Below are 18,522 nucleotides of genomic sequence, written 5' to 3' on the forward strand. Positions count from 1 at the left end.
GGTCAGCCAGGCCTTGTCCTGCTGCCCCCGTACCCGGCTGAGCCCCAAAGAGCCGGCCGTTGTCAAGAGTAGGTTCCCTGTAGTCACGCTCAGTTGACCTCGCCCACTTACGACTACCCCCGGGCTTTATCAGCTCCGAGCCCCGTCCGGCAAGGACAAGCACTTACCCCCCAAACTTCCACCACCAATGGATCTATTTAATCCCTTTAAATTAGGCCCGTGCCGCCACACCTTAGGACCCTCTCCAACCCTCCTTGCAACTCGTTGTTGAACAAATCCGCCCCAATCTCTGATAAATGTACAACGTCAGCCCTACATAGGCCGACTATTTTGCCACAGAATTCCGAGTGGGTGATCCGCCACCCCCTGCGTCACTAATTTCCCCACCATCTTGTTCAACATTACGCGTGCTCGGTCGACTGCGCCCGGGGCCCGCGCGCCCCTCCATACTGCCCTGCAGACTATGTCTGACCAGACGATCTGAATCCCCGGCCAAAGGGTGAGGATGCGAGCATTGTCTTGCTTTATTGCATCGACCAGCTCGAAGTAGCGTCGCGCGGCCAGGTCGTTGCCCCCGGTGTGAAGGATAAGGATCTGTGGTGCTCTTCTATCTCTGACCCCCTGGACATGACCATCCCTCACCTAATTGGCTAGAGGGATTGCTGTAATCTCAGAACCCAAACACAGCACGCTATATATATTTGTGTCAAAAGGAGAGCTCCTGGGATTGCATAGTGTGACGGGAGCTTTGTGACAGGCTATGAATAATACACCACCAAAGATATAACTGGGTTGAACTGGACGAGACTTAGATATGATAAAATATAATTTATTCCTTGAAAAAGGTGAACACACGAGATATACAAATAACAGACAAAATATGGACACTTACTTAAAGGTTAGGACAAGAAAAGCCATCAGGATACAGGATGGGCCATTTCTTCCATAATTCAGTTTCAGATGAAGACATCACAGCAATACATGAAGATCATGAAGACACATGAAGACACATGAAGACATTTGAGTAAGGGCTGACTCTGGTTTAAATACCATTTCAAACCCATCTCTTAACCCTAGATGCCGAGTTGGCTAGAAAAAATCTCTTTGAAGCAGATTTTGGCTTCCATTGTAAGTGTGAAGTATCACACTTAAAAACACTCAGTTCCTTGGCTCCTGCCCCCAGTATAAACAATTTGGGCAGTTACCATTTGATCACTGGCCTATGCTAATTCTTGCAGGATGCCCTTCCTGCCTTATTTAACATAGCAGATGGAGTCTGCATTTTTCAGAGCAGATCCAAAATTCCAATATACACTGTAAATAACTTCATAACTTCAGTTCAGTAGTACTTACTGGCACGCGAGACATATTAATACATTCCGTCACGCATGACGCTCCCAATGAGACTAAATATTAACGTGTAGTACTAAAATTAAGAGAGATATTAATATCTGGCTCTTAGTACCGGCTAAACATCATGTGTCTGTAATCCTTATGTGCGAATCAGTCCCACGAATACACATATTTAGCTTTTAGCACGTTTAGCCGAGGACATCTCATAATATTCTTATATTTAATAGGGTCACTCATTCTGTAGCCCCACTCCTAAATCAGGGGCGTTTGGCCAGTCTACCAAATGGAGTTTCTGGCAGGATACTATGGTTTGTAAGTGTGAGTTTTAACACTCACAAACCACTCCAGCTTCCTAAACATTTGGTCGCTTTCCTTGGTAGGCAGGCATCTTTGAGGGTAACTTAAACAAAGGGCTAGAATCACTATTCAACTATTAACCCTTGCCCTCCCGGATGGATCCCAGTGTTTGTGTGGTGCAGTCACTGGAACAGAAACAATACATTTTTACAGGGGAATAAACAGTTGGATGGCTGAAGCAAGGCAAAACCACATTACTGGACCCCAGTCCAGTTAACCCCTTGCTTCCCAGGTGAGAGTAGAGGGTGGCCAAATGGGGTGTAATCCCTTTAATCCCGGGCCAAATCCCCTCTCTCTTGACACATAGTTACATAGTTACATAGTAGATGATGTTGAAAAAAAGACACGTCCATTAGGTTCAACCTATGCTAAATTTAGATACTTTATCCTATATCCGTACTTGCAGTATATTTGGCACAATATATATGATGTGGGGATTTGGGATCTGAGTTTATAGGGGCTGTGCGTGTTTGTAAATCTCTATTGGTAAAAAAATTTGGAGGTTAGTGACCTGTCCTCCCTGGTTTCCAGCCCGCCCATCCCACCTTTTAAATGGCAGAAATACTAGTTTCCAACGCGTTTTCTTTTCTTATTTGTATATGTAAAGCATGTGACAAACCGTTTGGTGCTCCTGTTATAAAACTCCTGATAGTGTGACTAGCACAGAAGTCTGCAACCAGGGGTGTAAAGTCGCCTTGAGTGGCTCTCGGGCGATGTGGCTGCGTCACGTGGGCGCATTGCCAAGGCAACGCGTCCCCATGACGACTCAGTAGAGGAGGGTGCGCTCTCTCCCCGGCAGTCAGTTTCATTGCTGTGGGGAAGAGTGCAGGGGCCCGTGTAACTGCAGATTTAGGGAGAGAGAAAAAGATACTCACCACTTTTTATTATTATTATTAATCCCCCTCTTACCCCGCCCCCAAACATAATTATTCCCCACACTCAATCATCCCCCTCCCACCCTCTCGCCTCTGATGCGCTTAGGTACTCAGCAGTGTTTGTGACAGAACGCGTCCAGTTCCCACCTCGTGCTGCGCGTCTGCTCCCGTGATGCTCCTAACTGGCAGCTGTGCCAAACTTCTGGTGCTGTGCGCCACAGAACACAAACAAGGAGGGGAAGGGCAGGGGAGGGCGTTGGAAGCAGAGAGAGGTGCCTGCCTCCAGAAATGAGCCGCTAGCAGTGGCTGAAAGACCCGCATGTGTCTCGGGAGCGGCAGTTTGCCGACCCCATGCCTAACATAATGGCTGCTTCAGTCAGTGTAACTCAGCAGCTACAATGTATCCTTATATTACTAAGGTACCATCATCTATTATTACAGTTTAAGGCTCAAACTGCTGAGAACATTTGCAACAAATTAACTCAAACAGAAAGTGTTGCAAAGATCTTGCACTGCTTGGGAGGTGGGTTAAAACCTGCTATAGAAATCAATGGATGCTTTAAAACTATCAAAAATCAATGCATGCTTCCGATCAAATCCCGCATCTCACACTACATTCTTCTCCTCACTTTTAAAGCTTTACACTCTTCTGCCCCTCCTTACATCTCTACCCTAATTTCTCGTTTCTCGTTTTCCCAGACTCTTGCGTTCTTCTCAAGGATGTCTTCTTTTTACCCCCTTTGTATCTAAAGCCCTCTCCCGCCTTAAACCTTTTCCACTGACTGCCCCACCTCTGGAATGCCCTGCCCCTCAGTACCCGACTAGCACCCTCTCTATCCACCTTTAAGACCCAACTTAAGATACACTTGCTTAAAGAAGCATATGAATAGCACTGTGGATATTCTGAACACATGATACATAAAGCTTGGCCCCCTGCAGACGCACTTACCAGAACTCCCTCCTACTGTCTCTGTACGTTCTCCCTACCTACCAATTAGACTGTAAGCTCCTCGGGGCAGGGACTCCTCTTCCGAAATGTTACTTTTATGTCTAAAGCACTTATTCCCATGATCTGTTATTTATATTATCTGTTATTTATTTGATTACCCCATGTATTACTACTGTGAAGCGCTATGTACATTAATGGTGCTATATAAATAAAGACATACAATACAATACAATACAACTAATTAGAAATGGCATTAGGAGCTGAATAAAAACAACCAAAGAAAAAACAGTCACTATTATCTAATACAGTACTACAGAACTGATTAATTTAAAAAAACAAACAACCACCATAGTGTTAGGGGTTTTACTTTCTTTATTTAATGTCTTTGGTTGTCAGTCCTCTAAGATGCAGGTTAATAGTTATGTTTGTTTTGTTCTATCTTTGCAAAGTAATGTTGAAGTCATCATTAGGGAGAGAGGGAACGAGGGAACGAGGGAACGAGGGAACGAGGGAACGAGGGAGAGAGGGAGAGAGGGGGAACGAGGGAGAGAGGGAACGAGGGAGAGAGGGAGGGAGAGGGAGGCAGAGGGAGGGAGAGAGAGGGAGAGAGAGGGAGAGAGGGAGGGAGAGAGGCAACGAGGGAGAGAGGCAACGAGGGAGAGAGAGGGAGAGAGGCAACGAGGGAGAGAGGCAACGAGGGAGAGAGAGGGAGAGAGGCAACGAGGGAGAGAGGGAGAGAGGGAGAGAGGGAGAGAGGGAGAGAGAGGGAGAGAGGGAGAGAGGGAGAGAGCGAGAGCTTCATGAATAAGGTCCTTGTATCTATAAAGACTGATGGATATTTCCCTTTGTTCATTATTATTCTTATAGAGTGTGTGTATTTAACTAAATACAAAAGAATGATGTCCTGATACAATATTATAGTCTGATGCCCCTTTGGGTGACACAGGACACCCATTAAGATACACTGCATTGACCCTTTGAGTGTCAATGGCTTGCAGCCTTCTCTGGCAATCAATGGGGTTGTAAGTCAGCCAATGAGGAGCCGAGACATCACGGGGGTACCATTTCTGCCAGCTGACCCCAAGTGGGCTGTGTGATAAGGATCCAGTCCTGGTTTTGTATTCCTATTTGCTGATCTGCTAGCAACACTGGTATAATAGAGAATGTTCTACTGTTTCTGGATCATTATCATACCATTGACCCAGAGATACTTGGCAGGTATTGTATTTATTTATAAAAGGTTTTACCAGGAAGTAATACATTGAGAGTTACCTCTCGTTTTCACGTATGTCCTGGGCAGGTATGAAACATGTTACCAGATATAGCCAGGGGTATTACATCCACTCATAATGCCAGTCACAATAGCTGGGGCAAAAACTCCTCCTACATCTGAATGTGTTTCAAGCAGTGACACTTTCTGAAGAGACAAGAGAGAGAGAAAGGAGCAGGAGGCTTGGGATACAACCCATCCACTTTATAACATGTATGCATACAGAATCTTGACCTAATATTAATATTTGTAGTGTAAATATGCACTGCTCACATGTCAATTCCTCATGAAGCACTGGTGCAAAACAAACCCTGGATTATTACAATAGACGCAGACACAACTAATAATGCATGACTTGTTAAGGTTTAGTTACAGTAACTTATCTTGCTGTGGGAGTCCTGTCCTCCTGCTCCCCCTGCTGCTCATTCACTGAACTTCATGCTTACACCTCCCCTATTGAATAGGATCACAAGTCACTATTAACAGCAGCCATCTTTTCCGATTAGCCTTTTATTTTTTTTAATTAATGGTTTTTTTTCACAGCATTGGAACTAATGGATTCTCTGGGGCTGAACCGTGCTATTTTTTTAGCTTTGAGGACTGCTCCCCCATCACATGGGTCAATAGGAAGCCGAACAGGATGATGTCACGGCTTCCCATTGGCCCGCAGGGAGTGGGAGCTTTGAAACTCCGCCATTGCGTGATTCTCGCTAGCTGAGCGGCTACCGGCACCTCCTATGGAGGTCTGTATCTCCGGAAGCAGGGGTCCCCGAAGCTGAAATTAATGTGGTTCACCCGCTTGGCTTGCCTATTTAATTGTCTCTAGCACTGATGACATAAGCCAGGTCCTCATATAAAACATAGATTATAATAATAACTGCACAAGACATACTAATAGAATGACCATATTTCTGTTTCTGCATCCAACGTAGAGGTATTTGCACGAGGTGCTCAGCTCATTTCCCTAACAAATTCTCCAAACCAGCAGTGTACCGGAGGTCAGACCAAGATCACCACCCCTTCCAAATACTGTCACTGGAAATTAAAGAGTTTCCCCATGATGTAGTGACTTCATCCCCCCCAAAATACTCATGGTCTTAGGGGAGATGGTATGCTGCGCTCAAGATCTGAAGTAATGGAGAGAAGGGGGATGACTCCCCCCCCCCCCCCACACATCAGAGCGCGGTTACATGATTGCGTGTGCCAGAGGGGTCGCGGCACTCTGGCCCGGCAGCCCCTCTGATCCTCAAAGAGTTAAAGGCCAATCTTGCATTTGAACTTCGACCTTAAAACTTTACAGCAAGATATTAGCAAACAGGTTGAGCCCACTCTTTGTATCTTAGTACATTTTGACCAGGTTGTTTTTTTGAGTGGTCACCTAGCAGCTGATAATACAAGAAAGATCATAAATATAACTGAACATAATACCAAAACAGCAGCGATTCTGCTGAGCTTAGATGCTGAAAAGGCATTTGACAAGATTAGCTGGAGTTTTGAAAACCACACTCTTGACTTCCTCCGGTATTACTGGCCTTTTTCTGAAAGGAATCCCAGGCCTTATATAAATCCCTGACAGCGACATTGAAACTCACCGGTGATAATCAAAATAATATTAAGATTGCAAATGAAACTAGACAGGGTTGCCCATTATCACCATTATTGTTCGTCCTTACCATAGAACCGTTAGCCTGCACGATCCAATCAAACCCCAATATACATGGGATTAAAATAGGCTAAAGTTTATAAACTCTCCCTGTGTGCTGACGACATCATTTTAACAATTGCCAATATACTGACTTCCCTTCCGAACCTAGAGGTGGTATTATTTGATTGTGGGATGTTATCTGGTTATAGGATTAAGTCAGAGAAGCACTAAATCTCACCCTACCACATCAGGAGGTGAAAATGTGGCAAATAAATTTCAGTTATGAATGGAAGGACACTCATACGAAATATTTGGGTATCTTTCTGACAAAAAAAAAAATGATCACTCATTATTCAAATATCATTACCAAAATGTATTTCCCAAATCAAAGAGGACCTGAACTTGTGGAATAAATATCACATTTCCTGGCTAGGCCAAATACAATCAATCAGTCAAAATGAATATCCTTCCAAGACTCTTTATCTAAAATAAGGAGGGCTATTTACTGGCATTTTGATCCCACACGCTACTGCTGGGTCAACATTGAAGCTTCCTACATTAAACTATTCTTTTTACCCTCACTCCTCCCGAATAAGATATATATATATATATATATATATATATATATATATATATATATATATATATATATATATATATATATATATATATATATATATATATATATAAATATTGGATAATCGAACAGGGGGATTAATTTAATTCAAAGGGGGATTGTAGTGTGAACTCAATTGTAGGGAAAGATGGTTTCTGAAGATCTTTTTATATATATAAAAAGATCTTCAGAAACCATCTTTCCCTACAATTGAGTTCACACTACAATCCCCCTTTGAATTAAATTAATCCCCCTGTTCGATTATCCAATATTTCCGCTGGGGTGCAGTAATGGTGGGTGAGTCTTGGAAGACCAGAGGGATAATTGATGTGGGACATATCCTCTCCAACGGGAAACTCATGACCTTCCAGGAGATATGAGAGAAGTATAAAAATTTCCAGATTCTGAGCTATTTAACTCTCTCCAAATTACACATTTTATTCAAAAAGACCTCACCGGGTTTGGAATTCCCAAGTGCTACCATATTCCAAAACATACATAGAGCTAGAATATATCAAAGGGGCCTAATATCAACCTTATACCAAGAGCTGGCACCTATGGGGGCTCTCCCAGACCATGCCAACATGAGGAAATGAATGTAGAAATCGCTAATGAAGATTGAACAGACATTTGGGAAGACGCATTTAAAACATCGATAGGTATGGTAACAAGGGAGAATATTTATAAAATGATTTCCGGTTGTATTTAATTCCCAAGCGACTATGCATAATATTCCCAGAATCCTCAGCTAGTTGTTGGAGACAATGTGGGCAGACGGGTGATCTGGCGCATGCGATACGGTTTTGCCCCAAAGCCCAACATTTTTGGTCTATGATCCAGAGCCTGATCGAGGAAACCAAAGAAATTAGAATTCTCTTAGACCCGGATTGCATTGTCCTCGCAAAACCAATGGACAAGATTAGCTCAACTTCAAGGAACCTCATCTCACTGCAGCCAGATGTACAATATCAACGGTGTGGGAGAAACATCTAATACCATCAACACACACTGTAATAAGGAGAGTAGAGGAGGTGATGTTAATGGAGACTTAGCTCATTTTGGAAGCATTATAATGCATACAGTGGTGGGAAAAAGAAAGTACACCCTCTTTGAATTTCATGGTGTTACATATCAGGACATAATAATAATCATCTGTTCCTTAGCAGGTCTTAAAATGAGGTAAATACAACCTCAGATGAACAACAACACATGACATATTACACTGTGTCATGATTTATTTAACAACAATAAAGCCAAAATGGAGAAGCCATGTGTGAAAAACTAAGTACACCTTATGATCCAATCGCTTGTAGAACCACCTTAAGCAGCAATAACTTGAAGTGATCGTTTTCTGTATGACTTTATCAGTCGCTCACATCACGGCCGTCTCGCCACGACCAATTCTCCGCCGGCGTTTCGGCTACACAGAGATCCTCCGCCGCAGCCTCTCTGTGGCCGGCTGCTTTGCCAAGGTAAGTTGATTTAAGGGTTAATTTAGTGGTTAGGGTAGGGGGTTAAGGATAGGGGTTTTAGAAGGGGTTAGGTTTTAAGGGTAGGGGACTAGGATAAGGGGTTAAGGTTTTATGGTAGGGATTTTAGGGTATGGGGTTTTAGTTTTAGGGGTTAAGATTAGGGGGTTTTAGGGTAAGGGACTTAACTTGGCAGCGGCTAAATGGCGCCGACCAAATGTCCTAGCCCCCTACTGGCGCCCTCCCGCGAGTTTCTTTATCAGCCAGCTTTGTTTAACCCCGGCAGTGTCCTGAGGTCACATCCTTCCTAGGCCGGACGGTCCCTTTAAACAGGTCGTCCCACCCACGACTAGCGTGAACGCACGGCAGTGGCGCGTTTAATAGGATCAAATGGAGCGGGGCGACACCTTGTGTTTTATTTAAATTTTTTCTTAAAGCAAAAAGTATTTTTAAAACAGATTTCTTTTCACTTTTAATGTATCCATACTAACCAAATGATGTGGCGTGTTTTTACTACCTTTACCTAAGCTCTTGTAATAAGACTGAAAAACTATTCTAGACACACGTACAATGTTGAGCCGGGCTTTCCCCCTTATTTAGATAATAAGAGGAAAATAATATCCCCATTGTTAGATAATGCCGGCCGCATAATTAGCTTAAACACATCCCGGCTAAGGGTACAGTCAGGCTACACTTACACTGCCGGCGACGGCGACCGATGACGTCACCCGTCGCCATTGCGATAGTTGTAATGTAAGTTTAGGCGACGTCGCTAGCTACATGGCCAGCGACGTCAGTATGGGGGAAGGCGGAGGGACGGAGAAGCTCTCTGATTGGCCACAAGGGGAGACCGTCGCCGAAAAAAAATCAAATAACAGTGACTACCAGATTTTTGGTAGCGCTGTCGCTTGGTCATGCCGTTGCCATAGCGTGCACTATAAGCGCCGACGACAATGCATTTGTTTTGACACGACGTTGCGTCGCCGCCACTATAAGCGCAGCCTTAGTATGGATTTTTGTCCTTCAGCAGTTTCTATACGTCCTCTTGATTAGAAATGGTGCAATATTCCAGTCCTTTTTTTTCTTCTTTATCATGCAGAAATATATTGATAATTATTGTATTATTTGTGAAGACTCAAAGTTAGCTGCCCATGTGAACGTAGCTAATACCCAGCTATACGTATTGCAGAATTGGAACAGCAGCTAGTTCTTATTAAAAGTAGCACGTATTGTATGTATTGTGGAATTTGAGCCTTCCTGGCCCTAATTTGCCACGATGTTAAATGTATCTGAAACTAGTAAAGAAAGGGTGGAATGTGAAGGGATTTCAAGACATTGCTATATGTGGTCGGTCCCTCGGTGGAACTGCACCTTTAAGTGGTATGAATTGAGCAGCCGGTAACTTGCAGAGCTAGTAATGTGATCCTGTGTCACTGTGTGAGCCCAGGCCAAAACAGATGGTAAATATTGTTACTAGGCAAACTGTGAATACAGACCCGAGGTGTAGGTAATTAAAACCTGATTCCCTGTGAAGTAGATACAGAATTCCTCACATACAGCACCTCCCATCTGTGAACGCGGACATCCTTCTTATACGTGGACTTCAAGGGAAATGTATTTTATCTGGGTTACGACAATGGCTAGTTGGTTTCTTCTGTGATTACTATGGACGTGCCTATTACTGAGCCAACCCGAGGTGGCTACAAGACAGGACCTGTTGATACCAATTAAAACTGTGGTTCTTAAGGGTTGTGGATCGACAAGTACTAATGGGGATCTGACTCGAGTTCTGTTTGTCTTGGACGGTCAACGAGTTATCACTTTAAAGGCTGTGTCCGTGTTTTAATACCTATGATCTGCACACGACCTCCACTTGTTTGGCTTACAACAGGAGCTACAAGATACCTGGTAATACAAGAACTGAAGAAGATCGTTCACAAGGCATGTCCTGAATAGTCATTAACGACTATAAAACAAGTTCCATTTAAGCTTGGAAACATTGATTTTCTCCCCTTGGTGCTTTCCTTGTTGTTCACCGATCTATCCCTGGAGAGGACTCCAGGCACTTGGGGGCAATGAGATGGAGCAAGAATACAGCATCCCTGAGTGCCCTATCTGCTTTGCTACCTATGACAATGTCTTCAAGACCCCACTGCTGCTGCCTTGTTCCCACACTTTCTGTATGGAGTGTCTCTCCAAGCTCTGTGTCTTCCAGAAGGAGCTGGAGACCTTCTGCTGCCCCATGTGCAGGGCTGTTGTCACCATCCCTCCAGGGGGTGTACCCAAGCTGCTCCCTAACTTGAGCGTGGTGTCCCAGTTCCCACCATGGATGGGTCAACTTCAAGAAGTCTGGATGGAAGGGTCCAAACTCTGTTGGACAAAGGCGCATGGCCAGAGCTATGTCAGCAGCACTCAAAACACAGTATCCCAGTATCCACCAGGGCCTGAGGACAATGTCATCATCACAGTGTACCTTCTGGGCTCTGCCCCATCCCACTTCGCACACCCTGGAGATCTGGTCATGGTCCCCCGGCAGCCTCCTTACCACCGGTGCAATTTCATTTTTCGAAACTATGGCTGTATTATATGGATTTTCGTCTGCTGCGTCTTCCTTTTCTTCTTCATGGTCTTCTTTCCGATGTACTTACGCTTCTAAACCAAATGTCATGCACGCAACAGCTTACCAGGGTCCATATGACCCAAGTCTTATTTAAAACGCTGTCCTTGGCACTAGTGTACATAACTATGGGGTAACTTAATGAGCACTACGGAATCATGGAACTAAGCATCTGCTGGCTGCAAAATGTGGGTGAAAATGATGTACACCATCAGCCATTCTTGTTTGATTAGCAATTTTGCTTTTCCTTTAAGAAAGTCTTTAATCGTCTTTTGCACCCAAATTTGACACAGTCCTACATTAGATTTTGGAGAAATATTGATGTAGTATCATATTTACTTATCCTTGATTGAACTACAACCCTACACAAACTCAGGAGACACACACACAAACACACACACAGTTCCACTTTCTATTTATTTGAAAACTCCCTTTCAAATAATTGATTGTATAAATCCTCTATATAATATGGGCCTTCTCTAAATGTTTAAGAAATGTACAGCGTACTGGAATCAGACGCAGAACCACTTCTTTTTTTAAGCCACTTCTGACCACCAATGAGCTGATGAACAACATCAATGGGCTGATGGACTGAAGGGACTAACTACGCCTCCCCACCCCCCATCGATATACAAAATTATTGTCAAACACAGGTCGGCTCTCAAATACTAGAATCCACACTTGTAACTTGGAGGTGGATGCCTGTGTGACACCAAAGCTGCGGCAGTGTGAGGTCCATCTGGGGTGGGAAAGCAGTGAAGCACCAATTTATTTCATACTATACTGTGCCTTATATTTCCATTGTAAAAAAAGTAAATTAATATAATAAATATTTGATGTAACCTTTACTCTCGCTGCGTATACAGTTAAGTTACTAAAATCTATCGTAGAGTTGAACTACTTCGCTGCTGGAGAAGACCTTCTGAAGGTGCTGTAGACTGCGATTCACCGGACAGATTTTGGTAACAACAAACAGTGGGTTGGAGCAAGGGACCATGGAGCTGGTCTGAGGGGCTACTGCAGGGGTGGCCATCTCCAGTCCTCAAAGGCCACCAACAGGTCAGCTTTTCAGAATATCCTTGCGTCAGCAAAAGTGGCTCAATCAGTGGCTCTGTCAATCACTGAGCCACGGATCGAGCCACCTGTGCTGAAGCAGGGACAGGTTGAGCCACCTGTGCTAAAGCACGGACTGATTGAGCCACCCTGTGCTGAAGCAGATATATCCTGATAATCTGACCTGTTGGTGGCCCTTGAGGACAGGAGTTGCCCACCACTGTCCTATACTAACATTACGTTTTTTTTTTAAAATAACATATCCTGGCTGCAAAACGGGTAGAAAAATGGTAACAGATTTATGAAACTCCAATTGCCTTCAATGAAATTTGTATGATAATAAGGTACATTTTTTACAGTTAGGAACGCTAACAAACAAACCCCCCGATTTTCACCGCGTCTCATACACCAAGACCTCCTACAATAGGTTCTCTCTGTACAGAGTGTTTTCTCTCATTCTTAGAGGGAAGAACTATCAGACTTCTGTGCCACATTTGTCGCACATCAGCTGAACCCTCCTATAAAAGTCCTGCATTTGTATGTTCTAAATAAGTCCAACTTTAGAATTGCTACATTATTTCCTTATTGTATGTGAGCCCCTAACTATTTAAAGAAGTATGTATTGTATATTTCAGTTCACACATATATAGTGAGTGTTTGTGAGTATGAGAGTGTGTGTTGTATAGGGCACCCCATACTGTATACTAAGAACAGAGCCTGCCACTGGGAATGAAGTTTGTGAGATCACGCTACATTTAATAATTTGTGTACAAAGGGTGTTATTTATTACACATCAGTTGAGCTATTGCACAGAAACGCCCCGACTTTAATGTGAGTTTCCTTGCAATAATGCCCCGATCATCACTATCGTAATTTAAGGAATAACACCCGATGTGTCTTAATGCTGCTAAATGAGTGTGTTTGATTATGCATGTGTGTGCTAGTGTTTCATAGAGTCTATTATTCCCCTTCTCCAATTGTGTTAGTGTTGCTATGTGAAGGAGGAGGGGGTGAGACTGAACAAACCAAGAAACTTGGCTTAAGTTTGGAAGAAAACCTGAAGTTAATTGTTGGTTACCAAGCGAGGGAGAAAGCGGAGTCCATGCCAGATATCCACAGAGAGGACAGAGCTCAATGAAGGCAGCAAGTTGATTACGGGGCATTTCTTTGAAGGAAGGGTTGCCCAATTCAGGATGGAGAGACCTTTTTTTTAATGGACATGCAGTGCAATGAGGTGCAAAACCTTCACATGAAGTCCTTCATGAAACATTTCCCCGAGGACAAAGCCCAGGTTGGTCGAATGGATGACAGGCACATCAGACAATTTGGTGTCCCTACAAAAGAATAATCATATCTAGAGTGTGGATTGACTGAACAGTCCAATTTTGGTTATCCGGATATGACATGACCACAGAGACTCCAGACCAGGGTGAGCACCTCGAGAACCTCCCTGAATGTCCCATCTGCTACTTCTCCTATGACAACATCTTCAAGACCCCTCTGCTGCTTCCTTGCTTACACACCTTCTGCATGGAATGCCTCTCCAGGCTCTGCCTCTTCCTCAAACAATCACAAGACTTCCCTTGCCCGCTATGCCGGACTTTGGCTCACATCCCCCACGGAGGGGTCCCCAATATGCAACCTAACCTTGACATTGTGGCTCAATTCCCACCCGCTATGCAGGACCTGCAGGAAGTCTGGGTAGAAGGACACAAGCTATGCTGGGTGAGAAACATCTCTGATCAGAGCATAGGATCCATGGTGACTTTACATCTGTTGCCTAATCCAGCTGAGAATCAAAGTCGTCCAGAAGGCCTGGTCTCCATACGCCAGAACTCCTTCCTGTATGGGTGTCAGGCCCTCTGGGGAAGCATGTGGGGCCTCGGTTTAACCATTCTCATCATTGGACTGCTCTTGTTCTCTGTGATATTTGTACCAGTGTACCTGACCCGCAAGTGACACAAAGAAAAGATCTCATGTTTTAGGAAAAGTAACCAGTTTTTGTAACCCTTTCTCTGCATTGCAGGCAATGGCGGTTATTCATTATTAAAGTGTGAAAATGCTCATCTGGGCATTAACGCAATGCAGTGTGTGAGATTGACTGCTCTATAGTCCCCAGATCCACTCTATTCCAGGGCTTTGCAAGAAGAGTTGGCACCGACGGAGTTAAAAATTGCCGCGTTGAAGAGGCGAGGCATCCATTCAATAACTGAAATCTACTAGACATTCGTCCCGCCAGTGTTGGGGATACAGGGCAGGTTGTATTTATATGGTTGGAGTGTCGACTTTCCAGAACAATCAACCTGTTTTCAGTTGAATTATGAAAGTATAATGTATGTACGAAGCCAACTATATCAGTGCCATGCAAAGTGTGGGGCTTATGCAGAGAGGCACGTTAAGGTCAAATTCGGCAGGTTTGCACCAAAAATGTCTGCATTGAAAGAGATAGTGACGAGAATTTGGCGGGGCTATTCAAATTCGCCAGACGTGTGGCGAGAAGCGTGATCTCGCCACTGCGAAAAAACGCAAGATTTCAGTAGCTCCGATGCGCATGAACGCGCCAATCGGAGCTACTAAATGGCGCGTTTAGTGAAAATTTTGCCCGCCAACAAAAGTTGGCTGTATTATGGGCTAATACCGCGCGGCTCAGAATGGCGAGTTTCACGCCAAGTGAAACTCGCCTAATTAGCCATTTCCTGCACACCGCGCTACCGGAGTTCCCTGCATACCACACCAATAAATTCCAATCCTGTGGCGAATTTAAGCAGTACCTCTCTGCATAAGCCCCTGTGTTTCAGTTCACCTTAACAGTGCCCTTTTGAACGTCATCGGACATCATGTCTGTCTAGCTCATTTCTATTAAACGTTCGCCATTCCTGACATCAGGTGGTGATTAAGTGGTCGCTCGAATGCTGTGGGCATGCCGGCATTCAGAGGGATTAATCGCCACGCCGGGGTCTTGTTTGCGTAAAACCAAGTTAGTTTCAGCAACGTGTATCACAAAAGCAGCAGTGAGTATCCTGTCACAACAGACACAGCCCCAGATCCATAAAAGAGCGATCCGCACCATGGCAGCCGAATCGGCGATACCGGTCATTACAAATATCCCTGACCCGCGCTGTGCCGCCCGAATCACATGTTCATGACTCCCGGCAAAAATGTTAAGCGACTTACCGTTTCTCTGCTCCATAGGGAGAGTTCATTAGCTCATAATAAACATGGATTGTCAAACCACGATATGATGTATTAGTACCATTAACCCTTTGCTTTGCCTAGAATTACCTAACACAAAGTGAATTTATTTGCGTTGTTTATTAGGTTTGCTGGGCCAAAAAAAGGAAGGCTATATGCAGATGCCCTATTAACCATTTCGATGCATCGACAGGTCTCAGCAGAAATGAATGAAAACCTTTTCACTGCCAGGGACCTAATGCATTGCTGGCCCCACTGGCAGTGAAAGGGGTTAAATCCAGGGGGAGGGGGAGACACCTGCATTGAAATGGTTAATAGGGCATCTGCATATAGCGCAACGTAACATCTGGAACTAAAGACCGTCTTATATTGGGCTCCGGCGAGCTGTTTAAAGGTACAGTACGCAGTTTTGCTGTTGAAGGCATATAACTTCTCTAACCCAGGCTGTGCAGTGAGGCATGCACAAGCGAATAGGGGTCCGTGTTATAATGGATTAATATGTATAGAGTGACACGTCATTGCACGCAGTGGCGGATTTCCCATTAGGCCCGATAGGCCAGGGATTGAGGTTGCTACATTTTGGGGCGGCATGCGCAATCGGCGCTTGCCGCCCATGCAATCGCGCGGCCGGCAACGTCACACGTTGTCGCGTTACCATGGCAACCGGTCAGCATGGCGCTGGAGAATGAGGGCAGCACTAGGTAAGTGCCCAAGGGCGGCATTTGTTTAAATTCGCCACTGATTGCATGTCATTACCCAGATTCCTTGGCTGCAGGTGAAGCACTGTGTGCTAAGAGATAATGGGGAAGGGCAGGGTTGTTGACCTGTCTGAGACGTGAATGTGCTCACAAGGGGGATTTTTATTTACTGTATTTTCTCTGATGTGTTTGCAGAGTCAATTACTCCACTCTCACTATAGCACTAAAGCAATTTAGTAAAATATGTAACCCTTTGAGTGCCTGAGGGGGCTACGTGATCACTTGGAACGAAAGGGGACGAGTCCACCTTCTACACTCCGGAGAAGCGCAGAACGCCAACTGCCCTAGAAAAACCAGCAGGGGTATTAACGAGGTAGCTGCTACCTTATGGGGTCCCACAGGTGTCCCCACACCCCATAATGAAGTAGTTACAGCTCAAGGGCACCCAAAAGGGTTAAAGATTGCAAAGATGATGGCCCAAACATAACCCAGGCCCCCCTGCGAACCTCGGCAATCTTACAGGCAAGGGGGTATCGGGTTCCAAAAATCTGAACTCGCGCATCTCTACTAAATGGTGCTATGCCATAAGACACCTTACAGCCTGTTTAAATGAATAGGCCATACGCCCATAAGGTGTCTTATTGCATTGCACCACTTAGTAAAAAAGTGCCTATGTATTTATTTATTTTTAGGACACACAATTGCATTGCAATGGAAAAGTGCTTCACTCGTAACGGCATGAGTCGCTGGTGCCAGATTGTGAGACTGACTCCAAATCAGCGAGACGGAGATAAATCAGTGACCGCTTACATGTCCGATATTAAAATGTGTCCATTACTGCTGCTTCCCGTAACGGATTGTAGGGCCGGAGCGCAAGCTCAGCCGATGGCGCATCCCCTCCACGCATCAGTTTACAGCCACCTTTAACATTATTACGTCATGCTTTATTCCAAGCAGAATTTTACATTCAAATAAACAAACATTATAAGAAGGCAAAAAAACCTGCTCTTTTAAAACGGTCCCACGGACTATTAACCCCGCCAGTTCCGTCAGAAATGAGAAGAGATCAATATCACGAAAGGGGTGACAGAAAAATGGATTCATTCTATATACACTGAAGACTTCTGCCACATTCAAGGGGACAGAGAAAACCCAACCCCTTAATACAGGGGTGGGCAACTCCAGTCCTCAAGGGCCACCAAGAGGTCAGGTTTTCAGGATATCCCTGCTTCAGCACAGGTGGCTCAATCAATGGCTCAGTCTGACAGCCACCGATTGAGCCATGTGTGCTGAAGCAGGAACTGATGGAGTCACCTGTGCTGAAGCAGTGATATCCTAAAAACCTGACCTGTTGGTGGCCCTTGAGGACTGGAGTTGGCCACCCTTGCCTTAAAATACAGACCTTCGCCAATATACAAATGTGACCCCCAACCACTAACTCCGCCCATTTGCTCCATCATCCTCATCTCGTTGCAAGCGGACACAGATGCCCCCGAAAATGTTTTAGTGCCTGGGGCACAGGGAGATGTAGTGACCGCAGCCCAAGGTCACAAGACCTGTTTCAAAGTGGTTTACATGATGTATAAAAGGGTCAAACCAAACCGTTGTTACTATGTATGACTAAGCAGCAGATAAGTGCTCTCACATGGAAACACTGAATGGGCCGTTGGATCGAGAACAATTGGGGCAAGACAGGTCTTGCCAAGACAAGGGCAGGGATTTCGACACACAATAACCGGGAAGATGTTTGATAACAGGAGGGCACTGCTTGTCCCGACATGAAAGCAAACAATGCACCTGTTGGTTGCATGGCCATTCAAAGCGTACGCAAAACAAACTGCCACATGATTACAAAGACCTGGGCGGTTTCATTGGAAATCAATCCTGGGGGGAGACTGATTTGCAGAAAGTGACTGGACTTGTTTATCCCGAGTAATCTATTTGCTAGCTGCAGTACTGTATTTCAGATAGGTGTGTGCATTTAAAGGGGCAGCCCCTCCCAGGAGCCGCCAGTGACTGTTTTTCGGGGCCACATCTGGGTGATTGGTACCTTTTCTACCAAATCTCACACCTATACGTATTTTTACATCACTTTTGTATTTCGTTTGTCAGCCCTGTGAGCGGAGACTTGGGAAGGGTTTGATTAACACCAGCTGCTTAACATCAGTGTCTGATGTCACTTTGTGTTCAACAAGAGTTTCTACAGGCAGACACCCCCTCAATCTCCCCTTCCACATTTATTGGCTCTCTTATAAGAATAGGGTGGGATAAAGGTAAACAAAACGTTGGATTGACTAAACCGTCACCATATAAATTCAATATGTCATCAATTCTCCCTCCTCACAAAGAAAATTGCTATTAGCAAGGTTACATTTGTATGCGGAAGCCAATTTGACTATTGCCTTCTTTTTTGTTTTCGGTACGGCTA

The 18,522-nt window shown here is 44.6% G+C and overlaps 1 protein-coding gene across 2 annotated transcripts in view; it reads right to left on the reverse strand.

Moving 5' to 3' along the window:
• RNF183 (ring finger protein 183) overlaps positions 1–5,211 on the reverse strand; it is a 28,410-nt gene extending 23,199 nt beyond the window's left edge. For both annotated transcript variants that reach the window (XM_075579230.1, XM_075579227.1), the window contains exon 1: positions 4,807–5,211. The gene's annotated coding sequence lies outside the window, so the exon portion shown is untranslated. The remainder of the gene's footprint in view (positions 1–4,806) is intronic.
• Between the last annotated feature and the right edge of the window lie 13,311 nt (positions 5,212–18,522).

This window comes from Ascaphus truei, chromosome 21 (assembly GCF_040206685.1).
Source record: "Ascaphus truei isolate aAscTru1 chromosome 21, aAscTru1.hap1, whole genome shotgun sequence".
Classification (NCBI taxonomy): domain Eukaryota; kingdom Metazoa; phylum Chordata; class Amphibia; order Anura; family Ascaphidae; genus Ascaphus; species Ascaphus truei.